General features: G+C 39.2%; 1 pseudogene; it reads right to left on the minus strand.

Annotated features, from left to right (window-relative positions):
- Window positions 1-865: 865 nt before the first annotated feature.
- Window positions 866-3,521, minus strand: LOC100590706 (annotated as a pseudogene).
- Window positions 3,522-5,583: the final 2,062 nt, after the last annotated feature.

Raw genomic sequence — 5,583 nt, forward strand, 5'->3', positions numbered from 1 at the left:
CCCACTATGAATTAGTTACACCCATTCTAGAACCTCATATGAATGAAACCATAGAGTATACATTCTTTTGGTAAGGCTTTGTTTGTTTAATATGTTTTTGAGACTTATTTATGTTTTTGCATACATTATTAGTCTATTCTTTTTTTAACTGCTGATTAGTTAATATTCCAATGTATGACCATTCCACAATTATTTATTTTTCTGTTGGAATTCATTTGAATGGATTCTAATTTCTGACTATAATGAATAAAGATATTATTTTATATAACTCACTGTGTTGACGTATCTTTTCATTTCTTTTGGTAAATACTTAGAGTGGAATTGCTGAGGCATGGGGCAAGTGTATTTTTTCCTTTTAATGAAAAAAAAAACCCTGCTAAAAAGTTTTCTAAAATAGTTGTACCTTTTTTCAAGTTCTTTTGAGGCACTCATTTATTTATTTTGGAATTCAGATAAGAATGAACACATCATAGACAGTCATTGTACAAAGTAATCCAGTTATCTCAATTGCAATTAATAAGTGTTTTTTCTTCCAGATAGTTAACACTTTTTCAGATCAATCTTAGTGCCACGTTATGCAAAAACTAAATTTTAAAAAACGTCTAAATAGATTAAGATTGTAGAAGCCAATTATGCTTTCCTCAGTTGGAACTATTTCAAAATAACTGTTTCAGTAATATAAATCAGATCAAGAGGAGGTGAATTTCAGTTTACTTCCTGAAATATAATTCACAAAATAAGACCTTATCTTTAAGAGGTCCTTTAAGCTGGCTTTTATTCTGCTGTGATTTCCAAACTCTCACTAAGAGGGAGAAGAAAAAACTAGCCGTATTTAAAATGTTCTGCCTTTTAATGGCCACCAGTTTTAGGTCTTCTTTATGCCATTTAGAAGTGAATCTTTTTCCCTTTGGTAACCACTTTTTTTTTTTTTCTTCTAAAAGATGAATTCTCGCTCTGTCACCCAGGCTGGAGTGCAGTGGTGCAATCTTGGCTCACTGCAACCTCCGCCTCCCAGGTTCTAGAAATTCTCCTGCCTCAGCCTCCCGAGCAGCTAGGACTACAGGCACAGGCCACCACGCCTGGCTAATTTTTTTTTTTTTTTTTTTTTTGGATTTTAGTAGGGATAGGGTTTCACCATGTTGCCCAGGCTGGTCTCGAACTCCTGAGCTCAGGCGATCCACCCACCTTAGGCTCCCAAAGTGCTAGGATTACAGGCATGAGCCACCGTGCCCAGCCGGAAACCACTTTTTTCCCACTGTTCTCACAGCTGTTGTAATAGAGCCCCAATTTCTTTCCCTGAAGAGATCCCCACTTTCCTGATGTCATGACAGTTACAGGAAATGGGATTCTCCATTGCTGCATTTCCTTTCAGAGACAGTGCTCTCTTGGGTACCTCAGTAGCTCACATACACAAGTAGTTGCATCATATTCCCTAGAAGCTGTAATGAAGTCTTGATAGAGTTTCAATGGTTCTGAACTATCTGTTGCTTTAATTAAATCTTTCCTATTTTTAACCATAAATAATCCAAGACTTTTCTCTTTTTGTGCAGTCTTCGACCTCAAATCCACTTTTGCAACATCATCCTATCACTTGAATAATGAGGCAAAAAGAGTCATTGACTTTGGTGAAAAACCTTCAACATTTTTTCTGACCTTATTAAACTCTTCTAAACTTTAATTAGCAGATAAATCTACGTAAGGAGCCACATCAAGATCACAGATAAGGGGAATCAAATGATTTACATGGTTACCAACAAACATTTTTTCAGTTCCACCCAAATCCTCATTCCTGATATTCCACCCAAGCGTTTTGCATTTTCTGCAATTGTTTACAAAGTTTCAGGATCATGGTCACCAGTTTCCTCTACAATTGTCCCATAAAAGTGTAGGAAGGTCTAGCTTAGTTGGGAAGAATATTAAGAGGAAAGTTCAACCTGTGCTAAGTGGAAGCTCATGAGTTTCTTATTTTAATTTAGCAATCAACACTCTGAGAGTTTCTTCAACTCCTGGAGCATTTTGGAAATTTGAACTTGAATATTGCTGCAATTTTCATTTTTAGTTAAAAGAAAACATTTTGATTTTGTTCTAATTTATCCTGTTCAGATTGTGGCAATTAATATGATTTTGACACTGAATTCTCTAAGGTGTTTGGACCTTTCCAAATAATGTTATTTGCAGTTCCTGTTATTATTTGCAAAGATATATGTAAATAATTATCAGATTTAATTAGTAAGAATATTTTATCAGCCAGTCATGATCCATAACAGTATTTTTTTTTTTGAGACAGAGTCTTGCTGTCGCCCAGGCTGGAGTGCAGTGGCGCGATCTCGGCTCACTGCAGGCTCCGCCCCCCGGAGTTCACGCCATTCTCCTGCCTCAGCCTCCCGAGTAGCTGGGACTACAGGCGCCCGCCACCTCACCGGGCTAATTTTTTGTATTTTTTAGTAGAGACGGGGTTTCACTGTGTTAGCCAGGATGGTCTCGATCTCCTGACCTTGTGATCCACCTGCCTCGGCCTCCCAAAGTGCTGGGATTACAGGCGTGAGCCACCGCGCCCGGCCCATGACAAGTATTTTTAAAAAGCCAGTACTCCTATAAAACCTGAAATATCTTAAAATCATAAGATAATCCTCTTTTATTTCTGTTTGGCATGTCCAACAAATCTAACTTTCTTATTTTTTAAACCATAACCATTAAAGTCATCAGATAAGATATCATTAAAATCTGAAAACATAGAATTTACAGGGACAGCCCTGTGTTCAGCATCTTTCTGCCAGTCAGTTGTGAATTCGACTTCAGCATATCATCCATCAGTGGCAACATCAATCTCTAGCGTAGTAATCTTAACATTTTCTTTTGTGAAGCCTGCCAGTAATTGTTCTGTGCTCTTCTCCTTTGTTGTTTATCATCCAAATCCTGGTTGACTGAAACATCGTCATCTGAGTAGGAGTGGCAGTGTTGGCAAAATCTACATTTCCAGGCTTTACTCCATTGAATAAACCCCCCACTGTTCCTGCCCTCCTGCTTTTTTCTTTTTTCTTCTTCTTCTTCTTTGAGACAGGGTCTCTGTCACCCAGGCTGGAGTGCAGTGGTGCTATCTCAGCTCACTGCAACCTCCGCCTCCTGGGCTCAAGTGATTCTCTTGCCTCAGCCTCCCGAGTAGCTGGGACTACAGGTGTGTGCCACCATGCCTGGTTAATTATTGGATTTTTTGTAGAGACGGGGTCTCGCCATGTTGCCCAGACTGGTCTCGAACTCCTCAGCTCAAGCAATTTGTCCATCTTGTCAGCCTCCCGAAGTGCCAGGATTACAGGGTGAGCCGCCACACCTGCCCCCTCTGCTATTCTTAATTCATGATCCTCTTTCACAAGTAAATTGTCAAACTCTTCAATCCTTCTGAGAAAAGTGACTGGAATTCTGGAGACTGCCACTTCATTGTAAATAGATGTTGCTTCGGAAGGCAGCCTACTCCAACTACAGCTCAATGCCGGCCTGTGCCAAGGATACACGGGTCTCAGCATCTGGAGAGTAGGTCAGCAGCCTCACAGGGACCCCGCCGATGCCGCATCCATGTTTCATTCCCTTCAACGATGTTCCAGAATTCTGGTTCTTCCACATCCTCTCCAACATTTAGTGTCATCAGTTGTTTTAAATTTTAACCTTTTTTTGTAAGTGCATAGAACCATCTCACTGTTGTTTCAATGTGCCTTTTTTTTGACACCTAATGATGTTGAACCCTTTTTCATATGTTCATTGGCCATTTTTTTTTTTTTTTTTTTTTTGAGACACAGTCTCACTCTGCTGCCCAGGCTGAAGTGCAGTGGTGCGATCTCAGCTCACTGCCACCTCCGCCTCCCGGGTTCAAGTGATTTTCCTGCCTCAGCCTCCCAAGTAGCTGGGATTACAGGCATGTGCCACCACGCCCAGCTAATTTTTGTATTTTTAGTAGAGACGGGGTTTCACCATGTTGGCCAGGATGGTCTCGATCTCTTGACCTCGTGAGCCACTCTCTCGAACTCCCAAAGTGCTGGGATTACAGGCACGAGCCACTGCGCCTGGCCTATTGGCCATTTTTATATCATTCTTTGTAGAGAGTCTGTTCAAGGGTTTTGCCTATTATATTGCTGGTTTGTAGGAGGTATTTATATATTCCATTTAGATTCATATAGGTTATACAATTTTCTAACTGTGAGGGAAAGCCATTAGAAGGTTTGGAACAAGGCAAAGCCAGTAGTTTAGTTATGCAGAATTTGCACTGTGCAATTTTAGGGGCTGCCATTCACATTTATAGTCATTATAGGTATGTATATTTGTTACAATTTTCCTTGATATAACAGTATATATTAAGGAAGAAACAATTTTTTTTCTAATTCACTCAGAAACACCACTTGAGATAATGGTGGACCACTGCCATAGATCTTTATAAGGATTATTTTGTCTTTTGTATGGATAATTAACTATGAGGAGGCAAGGAGAAGAGGTCATCCGAGCAGAAGGTTGAAAGTGTCAATGAGGTGTTTTGGGAAATTTTGTTGTCCTTTTTGTTTTTAGCTATATAACATATGAGAAGAAAGAGGCAATTTAAAGTAGTAGCTATTCAGTTTCTAAAGAAAATTTAGAAGAAATATGAAGGGCCCCAATTATGCTAGATTGGAAGATGAAAATTTTTCACATCTCCTGTCTCTCTAACTGATGTAATATTCTCAAAGTAAGAGATAGCCTCAGAATCTAGATCAGATCAAGGGCAAGACTATAAATGTTTTGTTAAAATCCTTGAAAAGATTCATGGCTATGCTTGCCAGACTCTCTTAGCTTGGCAAAAAAGCTCCTGAGAATTTTAAAGGCATTGTCCTGACATGATGTCTAAAGTAGAGAGAAACCTCCCCAAAAAATGAATTGTTGGAATGGGTTTTGTCTTGTAAAATGAACTATAACCTGATAGATAATAGAAAGCCCACAGAGTTTTAAAAGAGTTGTATTATATTAGACTAAAAACATCAGAGATACTACAAAATGAAAGAGACTTCTTGGCTTCTAACTTTCTACAGGCTGCAAGTTTGCTGAGAGAGCTACTCAGCTGCCAACACAGCCATTGCTTATGAAAAAAGATGTTCCAGAGGGTAGAACCAAGACCCAGAGCGAGAAAGACCCAGATGGGGAAAAATAAGAGATGAGAAGAACCATGGGTTAGGGAACTATTAATACTTTCAGGGATTAGAACTGGGCCCTAATCAAGAAATAGCCCCTACTGTGGAAGGTGAAATTAGCAACATGTCCGTGGCTGGAGGTAAGAATTGCTATAGACCAGTTATTCCATGATTTTCTTGTCCTTCCCCTTTTGAATAGGAGTGTTTGTAGCCAATATCCTACTACTTTTTCAACATTATATATTGTATGTATTGGAGAAGATGATGTCATTTTTGTTCAGAGGTGTCTGGATTAAGAGGAGTGGTATCAGAGAAGATGTGCTTGAGAAACTACATCCAAAGCGCCTCATCAGTATCTGGACCAGATTTATATGATGAGATCAAGAATTTTAAGCCTGATGCTCTGATTGAATGAGAATGTAGAAGGGATATGAAT

The sequence above is a fragment of the Nomascus leucogenys genome, chromosome 12, assembly GCF_006542625.1.
Source record: "Nomascus leucogenys isolate Asia chromosome 12, Asia_NLE_v1, whole genome shotgun sequence".
NCBI classification, from domain to species: Eukaryota; Metazoa; Chordata; class Mammalia; order Primates; family Hylobatidae; genus Nomascus; species Nomascus leucogenys.